The sequence below is a fragment of the Lycium barbarum genome, chromosome 2, assembly GCF_019175385.1.
Source record: "Lycium barbarum isolate Lr01 chromosome 2, ASM1917538v2, whole genome shotgun sequence".
NCBI classification, from domain to species: Eukaryota; Viridiplantae; Streptophyta; class Magnoliopsida; order Solanales; family Solanaceae; genus Lycium; species Lycium barbarum.
The window spans coordinates 18,226,470-18,240,542 of NC_083338.1; the positions used below are offsets into that span (position 1 = coordinate 18,226,470).

A 14,073-nucleotide genomic window follows, 5' to 3' on the forward strand; every position below is an offset into this window, starting at 1 on the left:
TTTTTGAATGGTAATTGCCTAAAAGGAAGATCAGAAAGAGTGAAGGTGGAGATGGTGGTGTGGTGGTGCTAATGGCGTTAGTGGTTGTGAAGGGAGAGGAAATGGTAGTGGTGGATGAAGAAGAGGAAGTGAGGTTTAAATGAGTTGGGTGGTGAGGTGGCATGCCACGTGGCGTCCACCTCACGGAGTTGTCATGTCACGTCAGATCTAATATCCACCTTGGACAATTTTAACGGAGGAGGGGTATATTTGATCCCAAAGTATAACGGTAGGGGTATATTTGAACTCAAAGTATAACAAAGGGTATATTTGATCCTTTTTCAATAGTACAGGGGTATATTTGGCCCTTTTCCGATTATTATATGAGGAAGCGTTTGTCTCAAATTGTTCATCTAAAATGAGGAGGACTTGTGTTAATACATAGATCAGAAAACCACCCATAAGATAGTTGAATACTCCAATGGCTATATGAAATCAATGGACAGTAAAGAGGCTAAATAATGAAGACAATTAAGGGCTAGTGATTAATGAGAATATTATCACATAATAAAGCTAATTCAATGATCTGTTATTGTTGAAAAATAAACGTTAGAATTGGCTAATCAAGGCTCTTTATGGTTTTGAATAATTGTCTCACAAGTCACAAATGCCAATAACATGTTAGAATTTGGATAAACAATAATTGGCATATTAAAGACTCATTAACTTGGTGTAAAGAGAATGAATTTCTACGATATTCTTTTTGAGATATTTAACAGATTTTTCAACATATGCATATGTATTTTAGAGACCTACAGGTATGGGAGTTATGGTTTTGCGAAACAACTTGGAAACTTCCGCTTTGATGAAGTTGAATTTTGGTGAAATTATTCTTTTTATTCATTTGTATTATAAATAACGTCCTTCCTATAATATTTCAGACAAAATTCTGGATTCATAAACTTCCAGCAGTAAATTTTGCTTACAATGCAAGAGCTTCTTTAGAATCTTCAATGAAGTTTATAATATTGATTTTAGAATTTGTTTAGCTAGGTAAGAAGGTAGTCCTGACGTATGCGTTACTTTCTTGCTAGAGTATCAGAAGTGCAAGATATATGTCATTAGCCTTTATTATGGCTAAGTGTGTATGTGTGTGTGTACGTTATCTGCTTTGTATTGTTAGCTTATGAACTTTCCGGCTACAGATCTTGGTATTGAAAATTTCAGTTAAGGATTTTCGCCTAATCACATAAATTCTTACTTAAATCCAAAGTTATTTCCATGCGTGCATCTCAACTCTCAATTTCTGTTGTTTCAGAAAGTCCGGAGCAAAATGTCTTTCGCGTTTTTTACCCAATGTCTTTCGCCTTTTTTACCCGTTACAAATATATTTCACACTAAACAAAATAATAATTTTATTATGTGTTCCTAATATTTAAGATTTTGAAATCAACTAAACTTATAGTTATTATATATTTTCTTATTTAAATTATGTAGGAAGTCAAGTTACTAGAGTAAGCCTAAGATTTATATATGATTTAGGTTTTACTATTTTAAATAAAATTTATAAAAAAACGTGTATTTATAAAGCTAATTAATTAAATAGTTTATTATTGAAAAGAACAAATCAGTCAAATTCGTATTTTTCCTTAAATCCAAAATTTCCATGCATGCATCTTAATTCTCAGTTTCCGTTGTTTCACGAAGGCCGTAGCAAAATGTCTTTTGCCTTTTTTACCCGTTACAAATATATTTCACACTAAATAAAATAGTAATTTAGTTATGTTCCTAATACTTAGTATTTTGAAATCAACTAAATTTTAGTTATAAAATCTTTCCTTATGTGAAATATGTAGAAGTCAAGTTACTATAGTAAGCCTGATTTAAACGATTTAGGTATTTTTATTTTTAATAATATTTACTAAAAACATATATTTATAAAGCTAATTAATTAAATGGTTTAATATTGAAAAGGGCAAATCAGTCAAATTCGTATTTTTGGATCTCAGGAAACAAAGAAGTATCTACATGAGATTTTTTCGTGAGTTTAGACCCATCAACGTGCAATAAAATATGTATTATTACCAACAATGGTTGTGGTGTAGTGGCTGATAATATCCATCCTTAACTAGGGTCTCGAGTTCGAGCCCTCTTGGGTATGAAGTCATCATTGTTAGGGAGTGCTTCGCCCCCAAAGTGGGACTACTCGGCACGAATTCGGATTAGTCGGGCCCCAATGCGGGTACCGAATACCGGATGGGAAACCAAACAAAAACTAATATATATATATATATATAATCAAGAAAATACTTCTATCATATAATTCTTCAAAAAAATTCAAATAATTCAAATTGAAAAATTTAATCACGAAGACCCTTAGTGAAATGTCATGCGCGCTTTTTACCCTTTTAAAAAACAGTCCATACTAGAAAAAATAGTCATTTAATATTTTCCCAATATTTAATGTTTTAAATCAGCTAAAAATTTGCATAAATCTTCCCGAACTATAAAGTGCTAATATTTAGAACTTCAATAACATTAGAATTGTATTTATACTTATATTACATATAAATGGTAAACAAAATAAATAAAGACATTGACTCCATCGCCGCATGTTTTAGGTTTATTTTTTCTTTTTCCTTTTTTTCTTTTCGCTTCTCTAATTTCCCCCCGGTAATTGGAGAAAAAGAGGAAGAAAGACATATTATTGAAAGAAGACTAAGGTGGCAAAAGTGATACTGAATTTACTGGGGAAATAGTGTTTTTTTCTTCCTAAATGCTCATGTGGAAATCACTGATTGTTTCGTTTCTCTCAATTTGGTAAATGTTACTGGACTAGATGGTTTGTGCCCGTGCCTTAGTTACTAATGAAATGCAAATAGAGAGATGATTAAACTAAATATTAACATGACATGCGTAATAGTATATTACATTCATTTGTAGAACAAAGTTACAGGAGTAGTTTGCAGGAAATGAAAAACAAAGACAGTTTGTGGAACAAAATTACATAGGTAGCTTGGTAGGTGCTCCAACATCTGTATGAGATTGGATTAGAATTTGGATTCTGACAGTTGGAACATAATTATGACCTCGGAAGAAATTGAAGGAATAAACTTAGATAATCCAGTAGATAGTAAAGTAATATTGTAAACATAAAGAAAACACAAAAAATAGAACCAATGTTGATAGAGAAGTAAATTAAAATCAGCTAAGAACTTGGGAGAAAAATTGAGATTTTAGGTTAATTCTTTTGAACTGTAAAACTCAGTTATTCCTTAATCCTTTTCTCCTTCTTCCTCTGCTCTAAAAAATTGAAGAGGGAAAACGTTACCCTATTGGTGTAAGGGATCAAATATTTCTCCTTTCTTACTTACCACAAAATACTGTGTGCATACTGGGCATTCATGTGGCTTGCTCTTCTCTAGCCAGAACCAAACAACATCATGCTTATCTTCTGTTAAATTAGAAAATAACTTAGAAGAAATCTGTAACAGAGAGATTTTTTATCTGAATTTGTAAGAGACACTTACTGCTTTCACCTCCTGGACATCCTACAATTCTTTTGTCATGGTAGAGCATTTAATAACAGCTGGTGCTTCCAACATTTAAAACATATTCAAATATTTGATTATGTTCCCACACATCTAATTGGAAAGATAACTTATAATTTTAGTAGCTATGAATGTAAACAATCTCTTCATACATAATCCTTTATTTTTCATTGATAAAGAATTCTTTATTCTGAATCATAGCAGGTGGACCGGATGGTGCAGGTGGAGGACTAATTGGAGGAGCAGATTCTACAGGAGGTGTTGGAATAGAAATTAGTGGTTGTGGCGGTGAAGGTGATGCTATAGGAAGGGGGCATTGTTGTATTTGTTGGAGGCAATGGTGGTGATGCTATAGGAGCAGCAGATTGTGGACATGCAACAACTAAACAAAATTTACACCATTGACTGTGTAGTATCAAAATAAGCATCCAAGAACTCTATTACTTGCTTTAATGTGCTGCGAAAATTGCTTCCTCTTATTCTACAATTTACATCCACAAGATCCTCAACAATTCACCTCCACAATACTTACACCAATTAGACTTCCACCAGAAGTCTTAATTTTTACGCACTTTGGTTCCGTCTCAATTTCTCTTTCACATTCACCTTCTAGGCTCCGATTTCTATCACTGGACCATTTTCTGCACACAAAGAATTTTCTTGATGGTGGCTTGTTGTTTTACTTTATTAGTTCACTATTATGAAGTAGGGGTAATTTGGTTTCTTATGTAGATTTTTTGGGTGTATTATTGAATTATTGCTTATTTGGTGGACTACCATGAACAGAGTGGAATGGATACATAGGATTGATATAGTCAATCTTAGGTAATTTAGGATGAAGAGTAGTTGATTCGTTACCTCAGCGTAATCTGCTCGTGGGATGGGACCATATTTAAAGACCAATCTGGTTGCAAAACTGTCATAACCGAGGAAGACTGCGAAATTAGGAAAAAGATTATGATCATTTTGTCAAAAAAAAGCAAGTTGGTTCACAGTACTTAAGAGTTTGGTTTTATGTCTAAAGTACTCAGCTACAAATTTCAAACAGTTAGTGAAACAAATAACCACAAGCAACCACCAAAAACTAACAAAAGTTACACCATTCACTCTATAGTATCAAAATTTGCATACATCAGTGATGTGTCAACAGTCCAAGAACTCTACTACTTGCTGCATAATTGATGTTCCATAGTAAGATCTCTAATATGTAGCAAAAACTACTACTTTTACTCTACAATTTGCATCCACAACAATTAACCTCCACAACAATTAACCTCCATAATACTTACAGCAATTACACTGCACTGCCTAAAGATTCAGAAAACAAAAACAAGATTCAATCTTTTTACCTCCATAAAACTTATAGCAATTACACTCCACTGCCTAAAGATTCAGAAAACAAAAACAAGATTCAAACTTTTTTCCAAAATCACTCAAAAATATGTTGGTAATCAAACAACTTTTCACAAACGCAGTGTATGTTACTACCGGAGAAGGAAAATTGACTTTATGTTTTAGCAGGCTAAAAAAAAGGTAGACCTGTAGCTAACAGATTACTTTACAAACAGATATGATGCTAGAACCTGAAAATTGCAGAAGAAAGCAACTTAGCAGATACTGACCTTTATTCCATGACTATAGAAGTCACTGGAAATCTATGTACAAGCCAAAAATTGAGCACGTTATAGTAAGCACTTGATTTTCCTGCAAAACAACTGTAGATATGTATTTAAAAAATGTTAGTGAGTTGTTGTTGGGAAGAAGGAAAAATTAAGCAATCAGTTAAATATAAAGGATGACCAATGTCATTGTCTAGATGTTGAGTATAAATTGTTAAGGGAAATAAATGAAAAACTAAATTTCCTGAAGATTACCAACTAAAGATCGCAACTTTGAACCAAAACACTTGAGATGAAGTAGATCAAACATCTAAGTGATAAATGATAAGAATTTTCGTCGTAATTACCTTTGTTCCATAAAAGGCAAAAGTGGTTGCAAAAGGAGTTGGTTAACCTATGTAAAAAGAAGATGATAGTTATTAAAGAAAGTTGTGATATATATATATATATATATTTATAGAAAGATTGAGAAGAAGAAATGTGTGGTTACCTTTATTTCTTTTTCACTGGAGTTGCTAGCTCCAGTTTCTGTTTCACTTCACTGATTCACCTTGTTCGGTTGGCAGCTTTGTTTTTGTATCATGGGAAGATACATATTCTTTTTGTTCCTTTTATTGCTTTCGCTGATATTTATTGAGGTTGTGGCTGGTGCTGGGAGAGAATGAATAATGCTTTCCTTTTCAACACATGACTGGATATACAATTTTGAAGATGATGTGGATGAAGCATGGCCAAACGGTTTCTTTACTTGAATTCTGAACAGCTTCTGGCCAAATTTGCTTTGGAAATCTTCCACTGGCAGGTTCTCATTCTATGGAAAAAATATATTCATTTAATATTTTGAAAGTTTATTTAGGAGGTGATTATGTATAAGTTGGTTTTTAAAAATTTGTACCTTAGCTGAAACTCTTTCGTAAATCTCTGCTGCAGTAAGAGATAATAGTTTTTCTCCTTCTTTGTCCATAATCATCCGAGTTGCTGAGCCAGAGGTATCTTCGAGATTGACATCAAATCGATACCTATAGTATCATATGTATAAAATTTTATTATTCACCAAGAGCATCATCAATTGCTATGCAGCCCGCATTTATGAAAGTTGTATCTGAAAAACTCAAGATTATGACAGATAGAGAGAAAGGGCAAGATTTAGCCAAAATTTCATTTTTTCAACACAAAGTGCATCATTATTTCCAAGGAGGAGCAATTCAAATCAGATTAAAAATATCTATAAAAGACAGGTGAAAACGGTTTAAACTGTTGACTTCAAATATGTGCTTGCCATTTTCGACAACCATATGAATCCTCCCCATCTCATGTCTATGATCTATTAGACAACTGCGTCACTTTTTATGGGAACAGTGGCAAAAAGAATGGATGCTGATATCTATTAGATTTTCGCTTGTACCAAAAACTGGAAAGCCTAATAAGAACATGAAAAAGATCTAAACATGTTTATGCATAAAACAGCATATGTAATTTTCTTTTGTCAATATTTTCAATTATAGGTTGAGCTTAGGACTCATAATTAAGTTACTTCTTTATTTTGAAAAACAAATTCAGGTATTCTAACAATTTTTAAAGCGTCTCTTTCAACCTGCCTTAGAAGATCCCTAGGACCTGCCAATACTTCAAGCCTAAACAAATCTTGATTGAACAACAAAAAGTCCAATCTTTGTGTTTCCACTTTTAGAAATTCATCTACAGAATATTGTTGGAATAACCTTCCAGGATGTAAAGTTCCATTATCTTCATCGTCTCTAATCTGAAGTTTATAGCAGTAATATTCACAACATGACACATTGTTTTTCTTACGTCTCTCTTTCTGCAAGATTTCCTCTTCGACGTTAAGAAGCCCATCAATTGAGCACCAGTTAGAGACACAAGGAAGTTGCTCTTGATTGTGGGAAGAACGATTCCTGGAAGAGCTACATTTTTCTACAATTTTTTGGATGCCACAGTGCCACCCATTTTCTCCGTAGGGAAACAATAAAGGATATTGTAATGGGTCATAACAACCATAATGATAGCGTACCAACTGGCTACTATTGGTAGGAATGCCCGTTAAAGATCTCAGAAACATAGAGTATGGATTAACTTTTAGAATGTCTATCAACTTTGCAATAATCGATCTGTTCAGATTTTCTGAAAAGGCCATTTTATTTACTATATCATCCTCATTGTCATAAAAATAAAGTTGTAGGTTTCTTGCTTCATTATCGGAGGGAATGAGGTTGTTTATAAAATGGTACATTTGTCCTTGAACTTTAAAGGTATAGATACCTTGAGTTCTGGTTGCTAATTCCTTATTCTAGTTTACTCCTAGTGAAGTAAATGCAAACATGTTATTATATGTTCTTATATAAGTACGGAAATGATTGGATTCATCCGTGACACCTAAGTAAAACCTCCTTAACTCAGAAGGCAACTGGTGCGAAACTAATTTCACTGAGCCTGATATTTGGCACAAATATCATGTTTTGTGTCGTATTACAGCTTCTTCTTATGACTTTTATCGCTTAATTCATGACGAAACCGTCGTATTTGAACTTATGTCGTTTCATTTCATGTGTATAGGTACGATGACGACAAACGATGGAAACTGTGCTTGAAATGATTGGAATTAGGAGCATATGTCGATTGGCTGAGATGACGAGTCGAAGACCGCAAAGGACGAACTAAAAGGAGAGTTAATCGACTGCAGATCTTCGCTTTCCATCCACATCGCGAAAGGATCGCGAGAAGCTTCAGAAATTCAGGCCATCGAGGCGCATCGCGTGAAGAAAGCGGAACAACCAAACTCAGTCATCAGTGTGCGCGATCCATCCACATCGCGTGAAGAAGGCGAGAACCTGCAGACCATTGCGCGATCCTTCCGCCATGCGGAAGGAAAGCGGGGATCTGCGGATGTTTTCCCGATTAGACTAGGATTTGGATTCCTCATTTATTATTTTTACCCTAGCCTATATATATACACGTTTTTATAGCTGAGAACAGTATTATGGGATTATTAAAGGATTTGTAAGCCACCATTCTCCTTTTTCTCCCTTTAGGTTATTTTATTTTTCATCTTTTTCAACCCTAGTTTATTCATGGCTTCTTTTGTCGATGATCGAATCATGAGTAACTAAATCTCCTAGTTCTAGGGTTGTGGCGAAAGACTTGAAAGTTGATTTGATGACGATTATTATCTATTGATTTTCCATATTGTGGGTTGCTTATTTATTCTTGATTTTAATTGTTTGATTATCTAGCCAATAGTTAGACACTATCTGTGGTGCGTGGATTGAACTTGAGAAAGGGAATTCACGTACGTAATAAGAATAAATAGAGTTTGTTCGATTTAATCGTTTCGCTACTGAGGATAGAGATATACCCTTTAGCCCTACTTAGTTGAATTTGGTAAAATAAAGGCGTTCTTGTTACATCTGATGACCATAGAGATATAGGCATTAAAGTAACATCTACAGGCTTGTGAGTAGTTCGAGAGAATATCATAAAGCATAATTAACCCGTCAACTAGTGACCCAGGAAATAAAATAGGTGGAATTGTCTGAAGATCATCTGGATTGTCGAAACTCATAACCCTAGATCTTTCTCTCATCTAAAATTTCTTACAATCTTTGTCAACATAGTCCCAGTCATAAAAACACCCATCATAAATTGTTTACTTTTCAGTTTTAGTTTCGTACCACAAACAATCTTGATTTTCACTTTCTTGAATAGTTTCATTCGAATTTGAATTAGTTTGACAGTAGAATCTAAGCCCCTGTGGGATCGATATCTGGACTTAACAGTCTATATTAATTGTACGACTACGTATACTTGCGTGTGCGTTTGGGAGCAACAAGTTTTTGGCGCCGCTGCCGGGGACTTAGAAAAATTTACTGTTTTTCTAATTTGGGTTTGTTTTTCTATTCAAGTCTTTACTTTTCTTCGTTGTTCTACTTGTGATTCTTCAGGCTTCCTTGGTTTATGCCAAGCACTAGAAGTTCAGGACAACCGTTAGTTGATCTTGATCAAGAAATCGAGAGAACCTTCCGACGACCGAGACAAATGGCTAACGAAGCAGCAAGACTTGCTCTTGAATAGGTAGAAAGGGATAGAGCAAGAAACGCAGATGAACAGGGAGAGAGAGCAGTTGCGAGGGCACAAGAACAACGAATTCTGTTATCCAGTTATGCTAGGCCAAGTCTGGCGATCATTGCTAAAGCTATTGTTAGGCCTGACATTACTGGAAATTTCGAGCTAAAAGAAGGAACAGTGCGGCTGGTGCAACATACGTGCAAGTATATGGGTAAATCTAGTGAAGACCCGCATAAGCACTTGATGCAGTTCGTGGAGCTGAGCGAGAATTTCCAATATAGAGATGTTCCCGATGATTATGTGAAGCTGTCCTTATTTCCGTTCTCACTTATTGGCAAAGCGAGGGAATGGTTGACGAATCTACCTGCAGGTTCTATCACTTCTTGGGAGATATTATCAAATAAGTTTATCGATAGGTTCTTCTCACCCAAGAAGACAAAGGAGCTGCGAGGAAGAATTTCTAACTTCACTCAGAGAGATTCCGAATCTCTACCACACGCTTGGGAAAGATATAAGGGCTATCTGCGAGATTGCCCCCATCACATGTAGCCAAATGAGATCATTGGCAACTATTTCGTAGAGGGTCTTAAACATGAATCAAGGGCCCTGCTGAATGCTTCAGCTCAAGGTCAGATATTAAACAAAACTTATGAAGAAATGGAAGATCTCCTTGAGATGATGTCTGACGGTCATCATGAGTATAACGAGACTAGCCGGGCGTTACCACAAAAGGCTGCTGGAGTTCTTAAAGTTGATGATGTTGCAGCTATTCGGGCTGATATAGGTACTTTTACTAATGTGATGTTGAGGGTGTTTCCACAAGCTCAGCAGATTCAACCAGTTCAGCACATTCAGCAAGCAGCATGTGTAGGTTGCGGTGAACCTCATGATTATAACAATTGTTCATTGAATCCAGAGTCCGTCTACTTTGTAGGACAGTAGAATCGTGGTACTGGAAATCGGGGAAACTATTACGGAATTAATTACAACACTCCATTTGGAAAGCAGGATTTCCACAAGCCAAACAACTATCAACAACCTCAAGCTCAGCCAGCTAGCAATTTAGAGGATATGACGAAGCAACTCATAGCTCAAAATCAGGTGATGCAGCAGCAAAATCAGAAAATTCAGAGTGAGATGCAAAAATCAATTCACGAGCTTGAGCGTCAGATGGGGCAGATGGCTCTTATGCAGAATGTCAGACCTCCGGGTGCTCTTCCGAGTGATACGGAAAAGAATCCAAAAGAATGCAAAGCAGTCACCTTGAGGAATGGTAGAGAGCTAGAAGAAGTGCCACCGAAAAGGAAGAACATAGCAGAGGCAGAACTTATCCCCGCTAAGCGAGCCGAACCAAAGCAAACAGTCGCAGAGCAGCATGTAGAGGAAGTGGTACGACCACCCTCTCCCTTTCCACAGCGACTTCAGAAACAAAAGGCAGATTCGGCTTGCAAGAAATTTCTTGAACTCTTAAAACAGGTACACATCAACATACCTTTGGTGGAGCTTCTGCAAGAAGTCCCAAAATATGCGAAATATATTAAAGATGTGGTCGCGAACAAATGGCGTTGGACAGAGTTTGAGACAGTTGCACTTACTGAAGAGTGCAGTTCTAGAGTGAGGAGTAAGATCCCTCCAAAGTTGAAAGATCCGGGCAGCTTCACAATTTCGATTACGATTGGAAACATTGAAGTTGGGCTAGCATAGTGTGATTTGGGTGCTAGTATTAATCTGATGCCCACCTCTGTGTTCCGTACATTGGGTTTGGGAGAGCCTAGGCCAACCACTATTACTTTGCAGTTGGCTGATCGCTCTCTTGCTTATCCTGATGGTATTATTGAGGACGTTCTTGTGAAGGTAGGCCCATTTATTCTGCCGGTTGATTTTGTGTTACTTGATTATAAGGCAGATAAGAGTGATCCTCTCATCATGGGGAGAGGCTTCTTGCCTACTGTTGATGTTGTGATCCGAGTGAGATATGGAAAGATGTCCATGACAGTTAATGGGCAAGAGGCGACTTTTGTTGTGTGCCCATTATGAGGAGTTGAAGATGATTTCTGTGGTGGAACCCGAGCTCACAAATGCCGAATTGGATCACTTTCTAGCCTCGCGAGACCCGTTGGAGACAACTTTGGTGTATGGGGAAGATCTGATGATTGATGCAGAAGTGGAGGAGCGTCTTAGCATTCTTGACATTTCATGTGCTTATCTACGAGCACATACACCGTTTGAGGAGCTAGACAGGCCAGAGTCATGGAAGAAGCCGAAACCATCTACTGAAGAGGCGCCCATTCTTGAGTTAAAACCATTACCTCCTCACCTTCGCTATGCTTTCTTGGGTAGTGGAGACACATTGCCCGTAATCCTCTCTGCTTATTTGACTGATGTGCAAGTTGAACGTGTATTACGAGTGCTAAGAGATCGTATCCGAGCCCTCGGGTGGTCGATAGCTGATATTCGAGGTATTAGTAGCTCGTTTTGCATGCACAAAATTTTATTGGAGGAAGGCAGCAAGCCCAGTATTGAGTGTCAGAGGCAACTGAACCCGATCATGAAGGAGGTGATGAAGAAAGAGGTAATCAAGTGGCTTGATAGCTGCATTATTTATCCTATCTTGGACAGCAATTGGGTGAGTCCTGTACAATGTGTCCCGAAGAAAAGGGGCATAACTGTGGTGGAAAACGAGAAGAATGCATTGGTGCCTCAACGAACTGTTACAGGCTGTAGGATATGTATCGACTATCGCAAGTTGAACAACGCCACCAGAAAAGATCATTTCCCTTTACCCTTCATGGATCAGATGCTCGACAGACTGGCTGGGCAAGATTATTACTGTTTTTTGGATGGTTATTCGGGTTACAACCAGATCATGATCGCGCCCGAGGATCAAGAAAAGACCACCTTCACATGCCCATATGGCACGTTTGCATTTCGGAGGATGCCTTTCGGTTTGTGCAATGCTCTAGGTACCTTCCAGCGATGCATGATGGCTATCTTCACCGATATGGTGAAAAATTATGTGAAGGTATTTATGGATGACTTCTCTATCTTTGGAGATTCTTTTGATGACTGTTTGAACCATCTGGATGCCGTGTTAGCTCGTTGTGAAGAAACAAACTTGGTACTTAACTGGGAAAAATGCCATTTCATGGTTCGCGAGGGAATTGTTCTTAGGCACAAGATATCGGGCAAAGGAATAGAGGTTGACAAGGCGAAGATTGAAGCAATTGAAAGACTGCCACCACCCGTTTCAGTTCGGGTAGTGCGCAGTTTTCTTGGGCATGCTGGCTTCTACCGACGGTTTATCAAAGACTTCTCTAAAGTTGCTAACCCACTGTGCAAGCTTTTAGAGAAAGATGTGAAGTTTGTGTTCAATGAAGTCTGTCTGACGGCTTTTGATGAGCTGAAACGAAGGTTGGTGTCTGCTCCTATTATCGTCGCACCCGATTGGTCTCTACCATTTATTCTAATGTGTGATGCAAGTGATTTTGCTGTGGGCGCTGTCCTTGGTCAGAAAAGGGACAAGATCTTTCATCCTATTTATTACGCCAGCATGACACTTGATGCAGCCCAGATGAACTATACTGTCACAGAGAAGGAGTTATTGGCGGTTGTCTGCGCCTTTGACAAATTCCGATCATCTCTGGTGGGGACGAAGGCGATTGTCTGCACTGACCACACGGCAGTTCGTTACTTGTTTGCAAAGAAGGATGCAAAGCCGAGGCTTATTTGTTGGGTGCTGCTGCTGCAAGAGTTTGACATCGAGATTCTAGATCGAAAGGGCACAGAAAATCAAGTGGCAGATCACTTATCGAGGTTAGAAGATCGGGAACATATGGATGAAGCAGTAGGGATTAATGAGACATTTCCGGACGAACAACTTTTTGATCTTAAAGCAGCTGAGGTGCCATGGTATGCAGACATGGTGAACTTTATAGTGAGTGAGATTTACCCACTAGTGCTAATCACGAGAAGAAGAAGCGGATTCTGCATGACAGTCGTTTCTATGTGTGGGATGAGCCCTATCTCTACCAGGTTGGCACAGATCAGCTAATCAGAAGGTGTGTTCCAGAGGAAGAGGTTTCAGCGATTCTCGAGAAGTGTCACTCATCACCCTATGGAGGACATCATGCTGGTGACAGAACAACGGCCAAGGTACTTCAGTCCGGATTCTACTGGCCAACTTTGTTCAAAGATGCTCATGAATTTGTGCGAGCATATGATAGCTGCCAGAGAACCGGAAATATTTCCAAGCGTCATGAAATGCCTTTGAAGGGCATCTTGGAAATCGAGTTGTTTGATGTGTAGGGTATTGACTTCATGGGTCCCTTCATACCATCCAAGGGAAATAAATACATATTGGTGGTTGTAGACTATGTCTCGAAGTGGGTGGAAGCCATTTCACTTCCCACCAATGATGCTAGTGTGGTGGCGCGATTTCTGAAAAGGAACATTTTTACAAGGTTTGGGACCTTACGGGCCATCATCAGTGATCAAGGTACGCACTTCTGCAATCGACTCTTTGATAAATTGCTGCTCAAGTATGGGGTGAAACATAAGATAGCGACTGCTTATCACCCTCAGACGAGTGGTCAAGTGGAGGTATCGAACAGAGAAATCAAGAGGATTCTGGAGAAGACTGTGAGCGTAAGTAGAAAAGATTGGTCAATAAAGCTCGATGACGCTCTGTGGGCATACAGAACAGCTTACAAAACTCCAATTGGTACATCCCCCTATAAGCTCGTTTTTGGTAAGGCATGTCATCTACCAGTCGAGCTTGAGCATAGAGCATATTGGGCGATCAAGAAGCTGAATCTCGACATGGTTCAAGCTGGAGTGAAGAG

At 37.8% G+C, this 14,073-nt stretch overlaps 1 long non-coding RNA gene across 1 annotated transcript; it reads right to left on the reverse strand.

Annotated features, from left to right (window-relative positions):
* Nucleotides 1-2,866: 2,866 nt before the first annotated feature.
* On the reverse strand, nucleotides 2,867-3,576 carry LOC132626293 (uncharacterized). The gene is made up of 2 exons (XR_009577226.1): nucleotides 3,354-3,576; nucleotides 2,867-3,068 (listed from the first exon to the last, which is right to left on the reverse strand). It is a non-coding gene; the product is annotated as an uncharacterized LOC132626293 (long non-coding RNA).
* Nucleotides 3,577-14,073: the final 10,497 nt, after the last annotated feature.